Below are 20,839 nucleotides of genomic sequence, written 5' to 3' on the forward strand. Positions count from 1 at the left end.
TTAAATGTAATTCTCTCTCTGTATATGTATTTATTAATAGCAATAAATATTTACTTACACACACTCATAGTACCCCCCTCCCACACACACACACACACACACACATCCTTAGAGAGAGAGAGAGAGAGAGAGAGAGAGAGAGAGAGAGAGAGAGAGAGAGAGAGAGAGAGAGAGAGAGAGAGAGAGAGAGAGAGAGAGAGAGAGAGAGAGAGAGAGAGAGAGAGAGAGAGAATTATGTATACTTGTAAATGAAATATGTCAATAATATACCGTAGAGTGATATTTTGTTGCTTAGAATACATGTAATTCATCACGGCCTGATCACCAGGCCAGGTGGGCGCGTCGTCGCCAGCAAGTCCCCTCCCGCTTAGAGCAAGGCTCATTAGTCGATCTCTGGGCAGTGACGGGACCTTCACACGCCACACACCCTTGCTCCCCCGTGCTCAAGAAGGGACGGTAATCGCTCCTTGTTAGCGGAATAATCCCGGTCTGAGCGGGGCTCGAACCTTCGCCTGCCAGGCAGCGAAGCCTGACGGCGCAAAGCCTTACTGCTGAGCTACAAAGTCGGGTTTTTTGCGTGTGTGTGTGTTCGCCCTGCACTCCTCTCCCCTCACACTTACCACCCACCGCTGTGGAAGTATTGCAGTGCAGCTGGCCGGCCTGATGGGCCAGCCTCCCAAAACTCACTTTGCGAGGAGGCACCTCTCTGGCCGACTGGTTAAGAAGTGGCTTTCCCATCTCGTTGGTCGCTTGTTCGATCCTCGGCGCCGGTAAACCCTTTCCTGGTCTGGATTATTTTCTCGTGTGTTTGATGACGCGCTGCGGCTGTGCGGAGATAAAGTGAAGGCGATGTTGGGCAATACAGCGTGGACGGTTGGACAGATAAATGGCCATAGACAGATAGGCGGACAGACTGACAGGTGTTATGTAGAGAGCCAGATGGATAGATGCACTCACTGAAAGACTTGTTTGTTACGAATAATGCAGAAAAATAATATACTGAAAAAAACAAGAACAAACAGACGCGAGGGCTAAGGAAATTCCACTCGGCGCCTTGTCTTGCCTTATTTGGTATCATATCAAACAGCTGTGTTTTTCGTTTTTTTCTTTCTTAATTTCTTTGGATATTTTTTCTTTTCATTCCTGTATCGCCTCTCTCCTCTTTCTTTCTTCAGTTCGTAATTCACTCTCATGTCTTGTCTTGTCATATTTAATAGTTATATTTTTCGTTTTTTTTTTCTCTCTCCATTTATTTCGATATTTTTTCTTTTCATTCCTGTATCGCCTCTCTCCTCTTCCTTTCTTCAGTTCGGTACTCACTGTCTTCTCTTTTTTCTTCTCTTTGTCAGAATGCACGCATCCATTTTCGTCTTTTTATCTCTCTCCATTTCTTCCCATTCTTTCATTCTATCTCTTCTCCTTTCCCCAGTTGCCTAGCATCGCCTCGTCCCTTTGTTGCCGTCGTCGAGGTGTTCACTAACTCTCAATTTCTCCTCTTTCCCAGGCGAGTTACTCCTTCGCCTCCACGTGGCGCTGTGCTTCCTTCACCGAGGGTAGTTCAGCTCCGTCTTGAGGTAAGCCAGAGCTTCTAGGTGGCCCGCGTCCCTCCCTCTCCATGTCTGTTCGTGTGTGTTAGGGCGGTATTGTCAGACGCTTCCACCCCTCTCATCAACAAGGAGGTCAGTCTAATTCTAATAGTGTCGAGTGGGGTGTATCGAGACAACATTTGGGGGGTGAATTAAGACAGTCAATATTGCGAAGTTGCTTGATTCAACATGCTTTTGCTGTTGTGCTCATTAGATACGCCTAGGCTAGACCTAGAAATTTTGTATATACAACTTTTCAGTAGGAAGTTGTTAAAAGCATGTAAAATCCATTCTCCCTAAGGGTAAGATTTCTTAAACCCCGCGAAATTTCGTGTTCCAAAAACAATAATCTGGGTAATTTTACTCTCCTGAAGTTATTTGAGATTTTAGATGCAAAATTTTTTGCATGTTGATTGGTAAATAGCTCAGGTTTAATATGAATTAAATAGAAATATAATGTCCTCAATATTTTGCTGATATAGACTGAATAACTTTGTCTCAATTCACCCCAACAAAAAAGTTGTGAGGTGAATTGACACACATTTTAGCAAGTGCTGTCAAACATTTGGCTGGTGCTGCACCCTGGTGGTGGATCCTGTCATTGACAACATAAGAAAACTATGATACAGTTTGAGCAAGACGCTTATGTGAGCTTTGTTCCTAGGAAATTTGTGAAGATTTACCCTGAGGAAGAGAAATACTTTGTAGTAACCTATGATAGGAGGGTATACATAGGAAGAGTTCTAAAAGTTAGGAAAACCAGTGTAACGAATACATTCTTAGAAAGAAGGATGAACACTCAGTAGGACTGACCCAAACGTGATGATGTTGGTGAGGTTAATATGATCACTTGATCAGTGGACCAGTGCTATTGTCAGGCACACCGCTTTCTACAATTAGGGAAATTGATAAAGCTTCTGCTGACTTTAAAATGCATGTAAAACACAGCATGATGTAACCACTTCCCTGGCACTTACAGAAAGTAGCAGTATGTAGGTTACTTTTTTTTTACTAGCCACCCGGTATACAAATTCATCATGGTATTTTCCAAAGGGTGAAAAAACAGCTAACTAAATGTCTGAAAGGTGTGTATTTTGTTTGAACTGATCTTAATTCATTTAGAGATCAAGTAAATTCAACAACAAGTAAGAGGATGTTTGTTTATTTACCATATAAAACAGTTTTACACATGTCTCAATTCACCCCAAGAAGTGTCTCAGCTCACCGCATTCTGCTTGACTGAATCAGTGACCTTCTATTTTTGTACAAAATAAATAAATAAATAAAGTCTTGTACACTTGCACGCGAACTGGTCACTTACCCTCCATACTCAGCTTGAATATAAACTGCTTCACTCTTATGGCTTAGAGTACAGAACCAAATAAGGAAAAATGTCTCAATTCACCACACTCGACACAAAGTGCTCCCTTTGGTTCACGGTACAGCAGAATGGCTAATCTGCCAGAAGGGTCGTAAAGCTACCCTGGGAAATGCCCAAAACTCCTACGAAAGCCTTGGCAAATAAGTGAGCTTGGGCGCCGAGATGGTTAACAAAACGAGCATCAGTCGTGTCTAGGCTGTAAGCTATAGGAGACACTTGCGTCGGTGTGTCAAGCTCTCCCTCGCTCCCTTAGGGTCAGTTAAGCAGTATCGGCGGTCAGCCAGGACCCGTATTTTCAAACCTTCGGGCAACCAGGAGCACACATTTGGCAAGGTTTTCCTAGGAGTTGTGGGCATTTCCCGGGGTAATTTTATGACCCTGGTGGTAGTTTGATCATTCCTCTGTGCCAAGAATGTAACAAAACACGCATTAGACCTCTTCAGCCTTTGGAAATTGTTGATGTGCGAGGCGAAAGCGTCTGAGAATACTGAGCCAGGTTCCTTCTGCTTGTGGTGCGCCAGAGTTCCTAGGCTGCCCGGGCTCCTCCCCTCCCAGGTGTGTTAGTGTGCTCCAGTCCTGTAAAGGTGCGGGGTGTTGGGGGAGACTGCCGCCGATGTGTCAGGTTCTCCCTCCCTCCGCCATTCCTTTAATACGAAAATATTGCTTGAGGGAAGAGTTCCAGACCGGGACCAGTGACTCAGATATTACGAGATTATTTAGAAGGATATCAAGTAAAGGAGGAAAACTGTTGCGTGTCTTGAATGTGACTGAAACACTTACAGTAACTTGTGTGTTTGGAAGGCGCCGCAGCTGTTCGGAGACACTCTATCGCCCAGTCTTGTCGGAAACGTGTCTTGGGTTTGTTTACTCGCTTGTATTAGTCTCTCTCTCTCTCTCTCTCTCTCACACACACACACACAGTAGGGTGTGTGTGTGTGAGTGTGTGCGTGTGTCAAAGGAAATTGATTATTCTATATTATGTTTACAAAGAACGGCCCATCCCGGGCAAGTTGACTGCATGCTATAGTAGGATATCAATGTATTATTATTATTATTATTATTATTATTATTATTATTATTATTATTATTATTTAATATCACCACGAATTAGCATACAATTGTCAATGGAAAAAACCCACGACAGATAGATCACGCCACCTTATAGGAATGTCGTCCGTCAGTGTTTACCGTCTCAGTTTGTATACAAAGCATTTCATTAAGCGTGGAGGTCACCTTGACATACGTGACCAATTGTAACTTCATTATTTTCCAATCTGTAACTCGTCACTCCTTCACGAGAGTCCGAATGACTCACACCGCAGTCTCTCTCTCGCTCAGACGCTCCTGTACATATAGGCTTAAGAATATATTCGATTTAAGGAAGCTGAGTCTTAATCAACACCCTTAAACGCCCCCCGGTACACCGTTACATTAATTCAGAGGAAAACAGGTGTTGGGGGTAGTTGCTTGTAAGGTCACAGGGAAAGAGCGTCAGACGCGTTCACCCGGGTGAGGGCGATCTCGCACACCCCTCCCCGAACCGGTAGGAAGGCAAAGAGAGACGCAGAGCAATAGAATCCCCTGAAGACCGTCTCCTTGCAATATTGCAAGAGGGAGTAGCTACCCGTTGAATACAGAGCGAAATCCTTCGCGATTAAGACAAGAGACGGGGACGTGTCCAGGGCTAACACACTGTCCTTAGCGGAAAAGGGAAATGAGACAATTTCGTGTGCCTCAAACACGTCCGCCGTCTGAAAAGGAACATGAATGATTATGGCATCGGGGGTGAGGCTGGACTCAATCAAGGGGTAAAAATATTGACTCATGTCTGGGTTGAATAAAGGCTTGAGACTATAATTTTGATACCCGATCTGGATAGTCGTACTCAAATCGTGTAGAGGGAACAAGGCAGGTGTGACTCTACCGTGCGCTGCATCCACCATGTTGCTAATGACCTGCTGATTTGCCGTTGCGACAGAGTTAATGACGTTTTCCAGAACATGCAAGGCCTGATCTAGGAGGAGAAACTGATTCACCTGGTCGATCTGCTTGACAACTATGTTGATAACTTCTACCATCTTATTTGTCTGCTCTAGCAGTGCCTCAATGTTAGTATGCACCCGCGCAAGTTTTCTACAATTGGCGTTGATCACCCTGCGATTTCGGGCAGCAAAGGAAAGTACATGAGCGTAGTTGTCCCGCAAATCGCGCACGTCCTCGTCGGTTGCCGTACCGAAGAGGAACTTGGAGGCGGACCCAACGATGTTGAGCAACCCTCTCTTTACCCGAGAGTGAACTGAGTGAAAACTATAATCCATGTCTACCTCATCAACTTTTCCACGTAAGAACAGAATCCTATCCTCCAGTAGTTGAAAAAGATTCAGAGAGTTGGTACTAGAAGGTGCCTTTGATTCCCTTGTCTTGGTTGCCCGTATGGCGTCTGCCATGCCGAATAGTTTTTCTGAGACTATCCTGATTGTGTCTGTGGTGTTGGGCAAGGAAGTATATGGATATTTTACGAGGAGCACATCTTCTATGAGGAAGACCTCTCATGTGTGTGCCGTGAGGGCGCCAGGCTTCAGGTGGATGGGTGTCGTTGCAAGCAGGGAGCCGAGGGACAACAAGATGATCAGAAAACGCAACATCATGATCTGAAAGTCATAATTAACTCCATCCAGAAGTTTGAGCACTGTTTACAAGCCGGTAGCCAGCCTCTACAAGTATACACAGACCATAACCCCCTGACCTTCCTTCATTAGGCTAAGCCCGTGCTCCCCCGCGCAGGGAGGGAGCATTTTTACCCTCTTAACGGGCCCTTCGGACAAGGGCCCGTTCCCCTAGTGATACTAGGGGTAAATCTTTAACAACAACAACAACAACATAACCCCGGCAGTGGAACGCCAGCACTCCTCGGGCGAGCAGCCGGGTGGCCCTTCTACGGAGGCGAGGTGGACTGGTGGGGTTATCTCGCGTTGGCCACCTCTCCGCGGTCAAGTCGACCAGTCGGCTGCTCGCACGAGTACCGCTACGGGTGTCTGCTGGGCGCCTGCCCAGATAGCCCGTGCCTCCGTCGCTGCTCGCCGGCTGTTACCCGTAGCTGTGGCTGTGGCGGCGGCGGAGGCGTCCACACCCGCCGCACGCCAGCGGCGGGTTCTCTGCGACGGGCCGTCGTTTGACAAAGGCCCGTTCCCCTAGGGGTAAATCCTCAAGAAGAACTAACCCCGGCAGTCTCATCCGAGGTAGCTCACTTCCCCGAGGACACAAGGACTCTTCAACTTATCGTGAGCTAACCAGGGTTTACCACGGGTCTGACACACACATTTACACACACATACCCATTCTCGGTTGCATATATATTTGTATTCCTTATGTGTAATTCTTAACTCTAAACTAAAACACCTTGGTGAACTAATATTTCGTTCCACATTTGTAATTCTTGTTTGGTTCCTCAAAGATAATTTTCATACTTAGTTCCTTATGTGTAATTGTAACTATAACTAATCACCTCAGGGAACCAAACCACTTATTCTTGTCATTGCCTATTTTGTCATATGTTCTAATTAATTGTCTTATTAGGTTAAGTTTTAATAATAAGTGAAATTGTACCATTTGCTTTCACTTAACCTTACAATTATGTTATGTCCCAGTTAGCTATCTTTTCAACACAAATCACCCCCTAGACGTCAGTTAACTGTATTCATAACACCTTCCTTACCCATCTCTCCCTTTGCCTTCCCTTCCTTTCCCTCCCCTAAGCCATCCCTTCCTTCCCTTCCCTTCCCCTCCTTGCTCTTCCCTTTCCTTCCCTACCCCTCCCTTCCCCTCCTTGCCCTTCCCTACCCCTCCCTTCCCCACCTTACCCTTCCCTTCCCTTCCTATCCCTTCCTTGTCCTTCCCTTCCCTACCCTTCCCTTCCCATCCCTTCCTTGCCCTTCCCTTCCCGTCCCTTCCCTTCCTTACCCTTCTCTTACCAACCCATCTCTTACTTTCCCTTCCCTTCCTTAGGGTTTGGGTTTTCCCGTCTTTCTTTCTCTCTGATTTATCCTCCTCCATCTCCTCCTTCTCTTCTGTCTCCTCCTCCTCCTCCTCCTCTATTTTCTGATTATTTCTCTCTCTCTCTCTCTCTCTTTCTTATTATTATTTAGGTGTCTCTCTCTCTCTCAGAAGACTTTTTTTTTCGTTATTTCACGTTCGTAATACATTTTCCTATTGTTTACAGCACACTGAGGACCCTGGTGGTGTTGGTGTTGTTCCCTATTTTTATACTTTTGTTTTCCTATTTTTTTCTTGTTTTGTTATTTATTGTTTTTTTCTTAGTTTTGTTATGTTATTTATTGTTTTTTTCTTGTTGTTATTTTTTTTATGTTATTTATTAGTTTTTTTTTATTTATTGTTTTTTTATTTATTTATTTATTTATTTATTTATTTATTTATTTTTATTTTTTTTTCTTATTTTGTTATTTTTTTTTCTTGTTTTGTTATGTTATTTATTGTTTTTTTTCTTGTTTGTTATTTATTGTTGTTTTTTGTTATTGTTTTTTGTTGTTGTTATTTATTGTTTTTTTTTTGTTATTTATTGTTTTTTTTGTTATTTATTTTTTGTTATTTATTGTTATTTTTTGTTTTTTTGTAATTTGTTTTTTATCGTTTTTTTTTTTTTTTTGTCTTTTTTTTGTTATTGTTGTTTTTTAGTTATTGTTTTTTTTTGTTTTCGTTATCTGGCGTGCGTAATGCTTCTTGTTTTACGGAAGCTGATATTTTTTGTTGTTTTCTTTTCCTTCCAAGAAAATCAGAGGAAAGAAAAACCAGCACGCGAGGGACGGCAGAGAGAGGTTAGCCAAAGCGTACAAACTGGGGGTCCGCGTTCCCGAGATACCATAAGAGACGCACGCCTAGGAGAGGTTGAAAGGGCTCGAGGGGTTGACGTGTTTCCTAATGTACTTCCGGGAGATCAGTGGGAAGGGAGTGGCAAAGACTCATCACTCTACACAGTCACACTGATGCTGTCTCCCACCCTGCCTATTGCAACTCTCCCTATTTGCCTTATCACTCTTCACAGTCACACTGATGCTGTCTCCCACCCTGCCTATTGCAACTCTCCCTATTCGCCTTATCACTCTACACAGTCACACTAATGCTGTCTCCCACCCTGCCTATTGCAACTCTCCCTATTTGCCTTATCACTCTACACAGTCACACTGATGCTGTCTCCCACCCTGCCTATTGCAACTCTCCCTATTTGCCTTATCACTCTACACCGTCACACTAATGCTGCCTCCCACCCTGTCTATTGCAACTCTCCCTATTTGCCTTATCACTCTACACAGTCACACTAATGCTGTCTCCCACCCTGTCTATTACAACTCTCCCTATTTGCCTTGCTGGAAGTGAGCGAACACATGCTAGATTTATCATACGTCCTGTTTATCAGTATTAAACACACACACACACACACACACACACACACACACACACACACACACACACACACACACACTAACGCCTCTCCATTTTCTGCGTCTTACAGTTTTCCTTATTTGTCACTGTTGAGGTCAGCGAGCACATGCTATATTTATCACACACTTGCCTAACAGCGGGTTTTCCACGCTTTCAGACACAAGCAGGCAGTCATTATCATCCTGAAAGCGGGGACGACATCCGTTTAGGACACTTTTATCTACTTGAAGCATAAGAAAGCTGAGATAAATGAACACGTGTCTGGGGAAGGCAGGAAAGATAGTTGAGAGAGAGAGAGAGAGAGAGAGAGAGAGAGAGAGAGAGAGAGAGAGAGAGAGAGAGAGAGAGAGAGAGAGAGAGAGAGAGAGAGAGAGAGAGAGAGAGAGAGAGAGAGAGAGAGAGAGAGTTAAGGATGTAGTAAAAAAATAAAAGAAAGGCCTTAGAACGCAAGAAAAGATAAAGAAAGAGAGAGAGAGAGAGAGAGAGAGAGAGAGAGAGAGAGAGAGAGAGAGAGAGAGAGAGAGAGAGAGAGAGAGAGAGAGAGAGAGAGAGAGAGAGAGAGAGAGAGAGAGAGAGAGAGAGAGAGAGAGAGAGAGAGAGAGAGAGAGAGAGAGAGAGAGAGAGAGAGAGAGAGAGAGAATTAAGGATGTAGTAAAAAAATAAAAGAAAGGCCTTAGAACGCAAGAAAAGATAAAAGAAAGCACGAAAGAGCGAGAGAAGAAGAAAAAGAAGAAGAGAGAGAGAGAGAGAGAGAGAGAGAGAGAGAGAGAGAGAGAGAGAGAGAGAGAGAGAGAGAGAGAGAGAGAGAGAGAGAGAGAGAGAGAGAGAGAGAGAGAGAGAGAGAGAGAGAGAGAGAGAGAGAGAGAGAGAGAGAGATTGACAGGAAGGGGATCGATCCAGCTGAACTATTCTTGGTGGTGACGGAAGTGGCTCTGGTAATCCTTAATGCGCAGTTCGTTTACTGATAACTTTTTTCCTTCAATTGTTGACAGCTCGAAACACTTATCATTGTTGTTGTTGTTGCGTCACTACACATCCCCTCCTGCTGCGACCACAGACAGACAGACAGACAGACAGAGAAAGACAGACACACAGACAGACAGACACAGACAGACAGACAGACAGACAGACAGAGAAAGACAGACACACAGACAGACAGACACAGACAGACAGACAGACAGACACAGAAAGACAGACAGGCACAGAAAGACAGACACAGACACAGACAGACAGACAGACAGACAGACAGACAGACAGAGATAGACAGACACACAGACAGACAGACACAGACACAGAAAGACAGACAGACAGACATACTGACAGACAGAAAAACACACAGACAGACAGACAGACACTGAAAGACAGACAGACAGACAGACAGACAGACAGAGAGAGAGAGATAGACAGACACACTGACAGACAGAAAGACACACAGAAAGACACACAGACAGACAGACAGACAGACAGACGTAAAGGAGGGGAAAAAAAAGCAATGGAAGAAAGAGAGAAATGAAAGAAGAAACGGAACAAAAGAAGGAGAAGGAGAGAGAGAAGAAAATAAAGGAAGTGCAATAGAGTAGTGAAAGACGAGAGAGAGAGAGAGAGAGAGAGAGAGAGAGAGAGAGAGAGAGAGAGAGAGAGAGAGAGAGAGAGAGAGAGAGAGAGAGAGAGAGAGAGAGAGAGAGAGAGAGAGAGAGAGAGAGAGAGAGACAGAGAGAGAGAGAGAGAGAGAGAGAGAGAGAGAGAGAGAGAGAGAGAGAGAGAGAGAGAGAGAGAGAGAGAGAGAGAGAGAGAGAGAGAGAGAGAGAGAGAGAGAGAGAGAGAGAGAGAGAGAGAGAGAGAGAGAGAGAGAGAGAGAGAGAGAGAGAGAGAGAGAGAGAAATTACTAACAGGCCAGCAGACAGAGAAGGAGGAGGAGAGAATAAGGTCAAGCTGTCATAAGATCGGAAATCCTGCATCTTTTTATAATGAATCTGAACTTTTATCACAGGGTCAGAGCTCCCCGTCCCTCCTCCTCCTCCTCCTCCTCCTCTTTCTCCTGCTCCTTCCTTCTCTATTCTCGGTGTTTTATTCTTCTATCACTTTTTTTAGCGCGGTGTTTTTTTGTTTGTTTTCCGTTTTTTTCTCTATTATCGGTGTTTTTTTCTTGTATCACTTTTTTAGCGCGGTGTTTTTCTGTTTGTTTTCCGTTTTTTTCTCTATTATCGGTGTTTTTTTCTTGTATCACTTTTTTAGCGCGGTGTTTTTCTGTTTGTTTTCCGTTTTTTTCTCTATTCTCGGTGTTTTTTTCTTCTATCACTTTTTTTAGCGCGGTGTTTTTCTGTTTGTTTTCCGTTTTTTTCTCTATTCTCGGTGTTTTTTTCTTCTATCACTTTTTTAGCGCGGTGTTTTTCTGTTTGTTTTCCGTTTTTTTCTCTATTCTCGGTGTTTTTTTCTTTTATCACTTTTTTAGCGCGGTGTTTTTCTGTTTTCCGTTTTTTTCTCTATTCTCGGTGTTTTTTTCTTCTATCACTTTTTATAGCGCGGTGTTTTTCTGCTTGTTTTCCGTTTTTTTTCTTTTTAGCGGTTTTTTTAGCACGGTGTTTTTCTCTGTTTTCTGTTTTTTTTCTCTATTTCTTCTCGTCAGTTGTTTCCCTCTTTCTTTTTTCTGTTTTTTTTTTAGTGCGCTGTTTTTCTGTTTTTTTTTTTTGTTTTTTTACTCTATTCTTGGCATTTTTTTTTTTAGCGGGGTATTTTGTTTTTGCTTCTGTTTTTTTTTTCTTTTTAGCGCGGTGTTTGTTTTGTTTTTTTCTCTTCTCGGCCATTTTTTTTTGCCGTATTTTTCTGTTTTTTCTTTTCTATTTCATCTGTCTTTTTTATTTTTTATTTTTTAGCGCGGTGTTTTCTGTTTCTGTATTCTGTTTTTTTTCTGTATTTCATCTCTGCCGTTTTTTTCGTCTTTCTTTTTTTCTTTTTTTTCTTTTTTTAATGCAGTATATTTGTTTGTTTTCTGTTTTTTTCTCTATTTCTTCTTGGTGTTTTCTTTTTCTTGTTTCTTTTTTCTGTTGTTTTTGTCTTTTTTTTAGCGCAGTGTTTTACTTTTTGCTTTCTGTTTCTGTTTCTCTTCTTAGCGTTTCTTTCTACTTTCTTTTTCTTTTTCTTTTTTGAGCGTTTTTTTTCTTTTTTCTTTTTTTTCTTTTTTTTAGCGGTGTTTTTCTGTTTTTGTTTTAACGCGTTTTTTTGTACGTTATTCCCATTTATACAATTTTTTTGGTGTGCCAGAGAGAGAGAGAGAGAGAGAGAGAGAGAGAGAGAGAGAGAGAGAGAGAGAGAGAGAGAGAGAGAGAGAGAGAGAGAGAGAGAGAGAGAGACGCTTTCCCTCAGTCCTCCTAAGCCCGTGGTTCCCAAGCAGGGGTCCATAGAGATTCTAATTATTTTTAAATTTATTATAGTGGAATTAGGAGACATGCAGCTCAGATTAATATCGTCACCTTCGTAAACAAACCGCCCAAGTCATTGTTTTCTACTGTTCAGGAAATCGCAAAAGAACTCATTATTTCATTTGGCTTAAGATTTAGGCAGAAATGAAAAGGCCAAATCTCAAACCCTGAATGACGAAGGCAGAAGAAAAAAAAAAGAAAAATGAAAGATGAAAAAACGTCGCACTGAAAAAAGGAAAAAAAGAAAAGACAGAAAAACACCGCGCTAAAAAGAAAAAAAGAAGAAAACAGACAGAAAAACTCCGCGCTAAAAAGAAAAAAAGAAGAAAACAGACAGAAAAACTCCGCGCTAAAAAGAAAAAGAGAAGAAAACAGACAGAAAAACTCCGCGCTAAAAAGAAAAAATAGAAAAGGCAGAAAAACACCGCGCTAAAAAGAAAAAAAGAAGAAAACAGACAGAAAAACTCCGCGCTAAAAAAGAAAAAATAGAAAAGGCAGAAAAACACCGCGCTAAAAAGAAAAAGAAGAAAACAGACAGAAAAACTCCGCGCTAAAAAGAAGAAAACAGACAGAAAAACTCCGCGCTAAAAAGAAAAAAGAAGAAAACAGACAGAAATCTCCGCGATAAAATGAAAAAAGAAGAAAACAGACAGAAAAACTCCGCGCTAAAAAGAAAAAAGAAGAAAACAGACAGAAAAACTCCGCGCTAAAAAGAAAAAAAGAAGAAAACAGACAGAAAACCACCGCGCTAAAAAGAAAAAAGAAGAAAACAGACAAAAAAACTGCGCTAAAAAGAAAAAGAAGAAAACACACAGAAAAACTCCGCGCTAAAAATAAAAAAGAAGAAAACAGACAGAAAAACACCGCGCTAAAAAGAAAAAAGAAGAAAACAGACAGAAAAACTCCGCGCTAAAAAGAAAAAAGAATAAAACACACAGAAAAACTCCTCGCTAAAAATAAAAAGAAGAAAACAGACAGAAAAACTCCGCGCTAAAAAGAAGAAAACAGACAGAAAACACCGCGCTAAAAACAAAAAAGAAGAAAACACACAAAAAAAATCCGCGCTAAAAAGAAAAAAGAAGAAAACAGACAGAAAAACTCCGCGCTAAAAAGAAAAAAGAAGAAAACAGACAGAAAAACACCGCGCTAAAAAGAAAAAAGAAGAAAACAGACAGAAAAACACCGCGCTAAAAAGAAAAAAGAAGAAAACAGACAGAAAAACACCGCGCTAAAAAGAAAAAAGAAGAAAACAGACAAAAAAACTCCGCGCTAAAAAGAAAAAAGAAGAAAACAGACAGAAAGACTCCGCGCAAAAAAAAAAAAAAAAAAATATAAAGACAAAAACACCGCGCTAAAAAGAAAAAAGAAAACAGACAGAAAATCTCCGCGCTAAAAAGAAAAAAGAAGAAAACAGACAGAAAAACTACGCGCTAAAAAGAAGAAAACAGACAGAAAAACTCCGCACTAAAAAGAAAGGGCGTCACATGATGAAAAATTGATGTAGACATTAACCTGGAAATCTATGAAAAATGACTCGGGCGATTATTTTATGAGGGTGACGATAATCATAGTACTGTACACAATCCTTAAAACTGAATACTTAAGTGCTAGAATGTCTCTGCACTAGCTAAGGGTGCCAGGGTGTCAAACTCACGGCCCACGTCACAAATTTGGCCCCTTGGATGGTCGTGAGTGGCCCGCGATATTCCCTGATTAACCTGTTTCGTTCCTCTTAACCCATCTGCTGCGATTGCCACGGATTTGTCTTTCAGTGGTAGCCTGGTAACATATAGTCCCAGGTCTTTCTCTGCCTCTGTGGTGGATAGTGGAGTGTTTCCCATGTGGTATTGGTGTGCTGGATATCCTCTCCCATGGTGCAGGACTTTACATTTTTCTTCATTGAATTGTAGCTGCCACCTGTTGTTCCATTCCTGTAGCTTGGTGAGGTCTGACTGTAGGAAATCCGCAGTCAAGGGGTTAACTCTTTTTAGGAACAGTGAGTAGCGGGCTTTTTTTTCTTCATTATTGTTTCCTTTTTTTTATGCCCTTGAACTGTCTCCTTTGCTGTAAAAAAAAGGGTCCACAGGTGAAGGAGTGACTGGGGAAGGGAACGCGACAAAGAAGGTTGTGAGCCACTGTCCTCAGCAATTTCTCGGGTATATTCTTTCCTTTACTTCCTTCCATTTTCTGTGACTCAGCACGAAGAAAAGAGGAAAGTACAATTCGCTTCATCATATCTGCACGGGAAGGAGACTACGACAACCCCCTTCACTCAGTCCTATGTAATCTTCTCTCCGTGGTATACTGAGTAATTAATAATCCCGAGGGGGGAGTCGAAAATCTAAATGAAGTTCACTTTGGTTGGGGATTTTTTTGCGATTTTTTCTAAATAATACAATGGTCATTTATTTTTTCCTTCTGTTTTTTTATTTTTATTTCTTTTTGTGCTCTAATCCGTCTCCATTCCCTGAACACACACACACACACACACACACACACACACACACACACACACACACACACACACACACACACACAAAGCCTGGAGCCCTATCTCTAAGTTCGTATAACCCAGTGTTTCCTGGAATCAAACACAAGACCACGTTCTTGTGGCCCTAACGTTCATTTGATGCAGTAAGTGAGCGTCTACGTCCATATAATCAAATATTTCCTAAAATCGAGCTCAAGAAGGAGAGTTTCAACACCTTCATTTAACCCTCTACGTTCATTTGATCCAATATTTAATGCTCTATGTTAATTTCACCCAAAGTTTCCGAGAATCGACCCTGGGGAAGACATGAGGAGGAAGTCACGTTCATTTTTAAACTAACACAATCTCCCTTTGTTGTGTTTGTCGTCTACCAGCACTTCATTACTCTTGACAGCACTACAACGGACCTGTAATATGTGGCAACTGGTTATATCCCATCCTCGTCGACGTGTCCGTGGTGTCCGTCTTGAGGGGGATGGATAGGCGTGGAGGCACACAGTATTTATTGAGGAAGCTCTACATTACACCCTGAATCTCAGCGCCTTGTATCCTCTTGTGTGTGTGTGTGTAGAATCCTCTAGGAGCTATATGTAGCTGAAACTTACATATGGTATACAATCCTAGTATATAAACATACAAAAGTAAAAAGGTATCAAAACTTCTATAAAGGGATTTGGATTCCTTGTTACTACATAGTTTTGTCTGGGCGCTTACAAAGAAAACTTAACATTAATGCATAACTTATAAATACTTAATACCATACTTAATCTACGTACATATCACCTTCCGGCACTTTGTCATTTTCCTCCGATTAAAACACAAACAAACAAATAAAAGAGGGGAGTCTAAATCACGTTGCTTTTTTTATAATGGGAATAGCCTTTTTTGTTCAGCGCGCTTCTTGGAAACATCATTTACTGGAACGTACTTTATCTTTTCTTCCATTTTTTTTCCTTCTTTCTCTTTGTTCTTTAATCTGTTTCCTTTTCCTGTACCACAAACACACACTCACACACACTCAGAGCAGACGACTCTCGCCCTTATTGTCACCAAATATCAGCAGTCGCTTCCTTTAATTTTCCTACGACCATTTTTACTCCGGTTGAAACATGTCATGTGTACCTTTTACATGGAGGTGTTCACGCCCACCTATACTCTATATACTCTCCGGTCACCGCCGAGTAAGGCTGACAGATACTTCAGCTCGGGGTCGTACTCTAAGTCTAAAACATCTTGGCGTCCTGGCACACATGTTTGAGTAGCCTTTCGTAGGAGTTCGGCGGATTTCCAAGGGTAATTTATGACCCGTCCAGTAGTTTGATCCTTCTTCTATGCCATGAACCTAAAAAAACACTCATTAGAACTCCACTGATCTCCTTTTTGGTCAGTGGAAACAGTTGATGAGAAGGGTGGAGGCGTCTGACAATACTGACTTTAGAGATGCACCAGCACCCGCATCCGTGTCCTCACTAGACGAAAAGGATGTGGCGGGTGTACGGAAATAGAAATAAAGGATGTAAAGTGACTCTTTGCTGACCTTGGCCCGTATCCCTAAATGCATCCTGGCCCCAGTACGCCTGTCTGAAACGCCTCTCGCAATGTAGTCCGGGCTTTCATGGACGGATGGTGATCCTAGGGATAGTTTACCTGATTTCTGCACCTTCAGCGGGAAAACCACTCATGCAAACCCTGTTAATATTTTCTGGGGCGTTAGAAGTTAGTCGTAATGGGAGTCACTGTGCCTCGTCTCGAATTTTTCCCTCCAGCAATATTTTCGTCTCAAGGGGAATGGTCGAGGGAGAGAGAGCTCTTAAGCGTATCAGAGCTGTCATACTTTGTCTTATTCTTTGTCGCGAATATTGGCCTCCTCCTCCTCCTCCTTCTCCTCCTCCTCCTCCTCCTCCTACTCCTCCTTCTCCTCCTCCTCCTTCTCCTCCTACTCGTCCTCCTTCTCCTCCTACTCGTCCTCCTCCTCCTCCTCCTCCTTCTCCTCCTACTCCTCCTTCTCCTCCTCCTCCTCCTCCTCCTCCTTCTCCTCCTCCTCCTCCTCCTTCTCCTCCTCCTCCTCCTCCTCCTCCTCCTCCTCCTCCTCCTCCTCCTCCTCCTCCTCCTCCTCCTCCTCCTCCTCCTCCAATTTTAATTTCGCTCGTGAGCTGCTAACCCAGACAACTTGGGAACCCATGACCTACACTCCTGTGGACGGAGCGTGGAATGGCTTCAAGAACAAACTCCTGGAGGTAGAGAGAACAACTGTTCCCATGAAGACAAGGAGAACAAATAATGCCACAAGCCCACCATGGATGACTACCCAGGTTCGACGGGCGATTAATTTAAAGAAGAGAAAATACAACTCGCTCAAAGAAAACGGCACTGACGAGGCACGCGAGCAATACCATCAAAGCCTCAGAGCTTGCAGAACACTCATTCGCCAGCGTAAACGCGACTATGAAAAGCAAATTGCACGCGAAGCCAAGTCCAACCCGAAAAAGTTCTTCACGTATATAAGAACCAAAAAGAAGACAAAAAGCAATATCGGTCCCTTAAAAGATGAAAGTGACGTACTAACACAGGACAGTAAACAAATGGTCGAAATCCTAAACAGAAACTTCGCGTCTGTGTTCACGGTCGAGAATACCCAGTCCGTACCCGAGAGCCCTACCCCACCGATGGGAATCACTCCCCTAGAAATTGGCACAATCGAAGAACGGGATGTGAAGAAGTACCTAGACAAACTCGAGACAAACAAGTCCACCGGACCCGACGACTTGTCACCCAGGCTTCTCAAGGAACTCAAGCAGCAAATCCTGAAGCCACTCACCACCATCTACAATCTGTCACTACAACAAAACAAAGTCCCAAAAGACTGGAAACAAGCGAATGTAACTCCGATCTACAACAAGGGAGACAAAAGTGTGGCCCTAAACTACAGACCAATCAGCCTGACCTCTGTGGCGGGAAAAATCCTCGAGAAGATCATCAGAGACAAACTCGTTAGGTTCCTTGAAGACAACAACATCATTTCCGATGCTCAGCACGGTTTCAGGAACAAGCGCTCATGCTTAACCAATTTATTGGACTTCTTCCAAAGTATCTATGAAAACTGGGATAATCATATCCCCAGCGATGTTATATATCTAGACTTTCAGAAAGCCTTTGACAAAGTGCCACACGAAAGACTCCTCAAGAAACTCAAGTCGGCAGGATTAGGCGGCAATCTGACAGCGTGGATCAAGGACTGGCTCACTGGAAGAAAACAACGAGTTGTACTCAACGGACAGGCCTCCGAGTGGCTTCCGGTCACAAGTGGAGTGCCACAGGGGTCAGTGCTGGGACCCATACTTTTCATCATATATATCAACGACCTAGAACTAGGATTGAAATCCAATCTTTCAAAATTTGCCGACGACACAAAGGTGGGTTGGAAGGCCCTCACAACGGCAGACTGCAAAATTATCCAGAGAGACCTGGACCAGATCACTCGGTGGTCAGAAAAATGGCAGATGTCCTTCAACACTGCCAAATGTTAAGTAATGCATATCGGATCCAGAAAGAGCAACCACACATACCACATGGGTGGCGAACCACTACATGTTGTGCAAGAGGAAAGAGACCTCGGGGTCACCATCAGAAGTGACTTGAAACAAATAAAACACTGCAAGTCCGCCTGTAAGAAAGCCAATACAATGCTTGGGTTCATATCGAGGAACTTCGAATACAAGACGCCGGGAGTTATGTTATCCTTGTACAATTCGCTGGTAAGGCCCCACCTGGAATACGCCGTGCAATTTTGGTCTCCTAATTACAGGAAAGACATTGAATTACTTGAGAGTACAGCGCCGCGCCACGAAGATGATACCATCACTGAGGACGAAGCCCTATGAAGAGCGACTCGAGCGACTCAACCTCTTCACGTTGGAAAAGAGACGCCTGCGGGGAGACATGATACAAGTCTTTAAGTACCTGAACAAGCTCAGCAACATTGGTCCCTCCAAACTCTTCACGCTACAAACTAACCTGAGAACAAGAAACAACGGAAAAACAATTCAAGCAAAGCGATGCAATACCGACATCGGCAGGAGTTATTTCTCGAATAGAGTTGTTCGCCATTGGAACAGCCTTCCTGCAGAAGTGGTTAGCGCAGAGACCATCAACTCCTTCAAGAAACGCATTGATCGCCACTTTGCTGCAACGGGAGTGAACTGAACATTCCCAAGAGTAGATACAAGAGTGCTTTAATCCTTCCCTGCAAGCCACTCCTATGGCAAACGGATTGATTAAATCACTGAACGCAGGCAGCCTAGTCATGAGCCAAAAGGCTTTCTCCTGCCTGCTAGTCCATGTTTCCATGTTTCCTCCTCCTCCTCCTCCTCCTCCTTCTCCTTCTCCTCCTCGTATGGGATCATTTTATTCATGACAGAAGCCTGTTTGCTAACGATGGCCTTCATCGAAATTGTGTGGGCAAGGCGAGGCTAGGCAGAGTGTTAGATGAGGAAATTTCGAAAGAGCTAAGACAGATGCAGCAACGAGGTGAGGTGGCTTCCGGCTTAGCCGGGAGGAAACCACACCCTGATAGTGAGGTCAGGATTCGAAAACATTGACCCAGATAGTCTATTTCAGAGAGACACCAACACAAGAACACGCAGCAACGGTATAAAGTTAAAGGGAAACCGATGTAACACATTGGCGCGCAGAAGTTATTTCAATAATAGAGTCGTCGATCACTGGAATAGACTCCCGCCGTCAGTAGTTAGCGCACAAAGTATCAATAGCTTCAAGTCTTCATTGGATAAGTACTGCAGTGATATAAGATTATATTGACCATTCTTCGCATGTTTCAGACAGATTGCAGCAAGACCTCAATCTAAATCCATATTATTCTACACCAAAACCTAGATTGCAAGTAGCGTAAGCTAACAATAGAGTAAAGCAACAGTTAATGTCCGCATGACAGGTGGAGTGAGGTGTGGGTGCAGTAAGGTGACAGGTTACTGGTGCGTGCATAGTACTGCCGGTAAAACGAGGATCAAGCCTCCACCTGTGCCCTGAAACTACACCTCACCCATCGTGAGTATTAGGGGATTCTGGGGCTGCCTGTGTGGGCCACTGGCCTCTTCCAGCCTCCCTGTATTTCTATGTTCTTATGTTCTTATGTAATGAAGTCATTTTCCCCACAGCTTAGGTTACCAGTAGTGTGTTAAGGGTAGTAATTTCCTCTTATTTCTTTCTTTACTGTAAAATTTCCATGGCCCTTTCTTCCTTAAAGGTACATGGTGCTCTCTTCTAACTATTTCCTGCCGGCACGTTGCCGGAAGGAGAGGTGGGTGGGGAGGAGCCTTCATCTTTTCTGTCCTGTCCTACCACACGTAGATTACTAGTAGTAGCGGCAGTAAACAGACACCCTCGTCATAGACCGATAGGTCTTCTGGTGTCTGTTCTTCCTATGTATTCCTTCTCCTCCACCTCCTCCTCCTCCTCCTCCTCCTCCTCCTCCTCCTCCTTCGCCTCCTCCCCTAAGTTCTTCATGACAAGCTCCTTTCCTTTATCTTCATCTTACTCGTCTCGTTCTTCCTCCTCCTCCTCCTCCTTCTCCTCCTCCTCTTCCTCCTCTGCTGTAAAAAAAATAAAAAATAGCTAAGTAAACACCTCCGCCTCCTCCTCCTTCTACTACTACTTCTACTACTACTACTACTACTACTACTACTACTACTACTACTACTACTATTACTACTAATACTACTATCATTACTACTACTACTACAACTACTACTATTACTACTACTACTACTACTACTACTATCATTACTACTACAACAACAACTACTATTACTACTACTATTACTACTACTACTACTACTACTACTACTACTACTACTACTACTACTACTACTACTGCTACTACTATCATTACTACTACTTCTACTACAACTACTACTACTACTACTACTACTACTACTACTACTAACTAGAGAGTATGGCGAACATTATTATAGCGAAGTTTTAACCTTAGTGACATATGTAGGAAAGATGTAACAGACTAACTAGACTCGCAGTGGTTCGCAACCCTTTTTTTGTCGTTCCCGCTTCATAAACGTCAACCTCCCGGATTTCCCCGCTCATATGGACGAGGAAAAAAGTAGCCAAAACACGAAATTTACTTACTTAATAACACAAATAATATAATAAATAAATAGTAGCCAAACACAATATTTACTTAATAACACAAATCAGTCAGTTCTGTACCGTCTCCTCCAGTTCTTCTCCCCCGCACAGTTGCTATCCATTTACAGGGGCCTTGTCCGCCCTCGTATGGAGTATGCATCTCACGTGTGGGGGGCTCCACTAACACAGCTCTCTTAGGCAGAGTGGAGTCTAAGGCTCTTCGTCTCATCAGCTCTCCTCCTCCTACTGATAGTCATCTACCTCTTAAATCCCGCCGCCATGTTGCCTCTCTTTCTATCTTCTATCGATATTTTCATGCTAACTGCTCTTCTGAACTTGCTAACTG

Source organism: Eriocheir sinensis, chromosome 1 (genome assembly GCF_024679095.1).
Source record: "Eriocheir sinensis breed Jianghai 21 chromosome 1, ASM2467909v1, whole genome shotgun sequence".
Classification (NCBI taxonomy): domain Eukaryota; kingdom Metazoa; phylum Arthropoda; class Malacostraca; order Decapoda; family Varunidae; genus Eriocheir; species Eriocheir sinensis.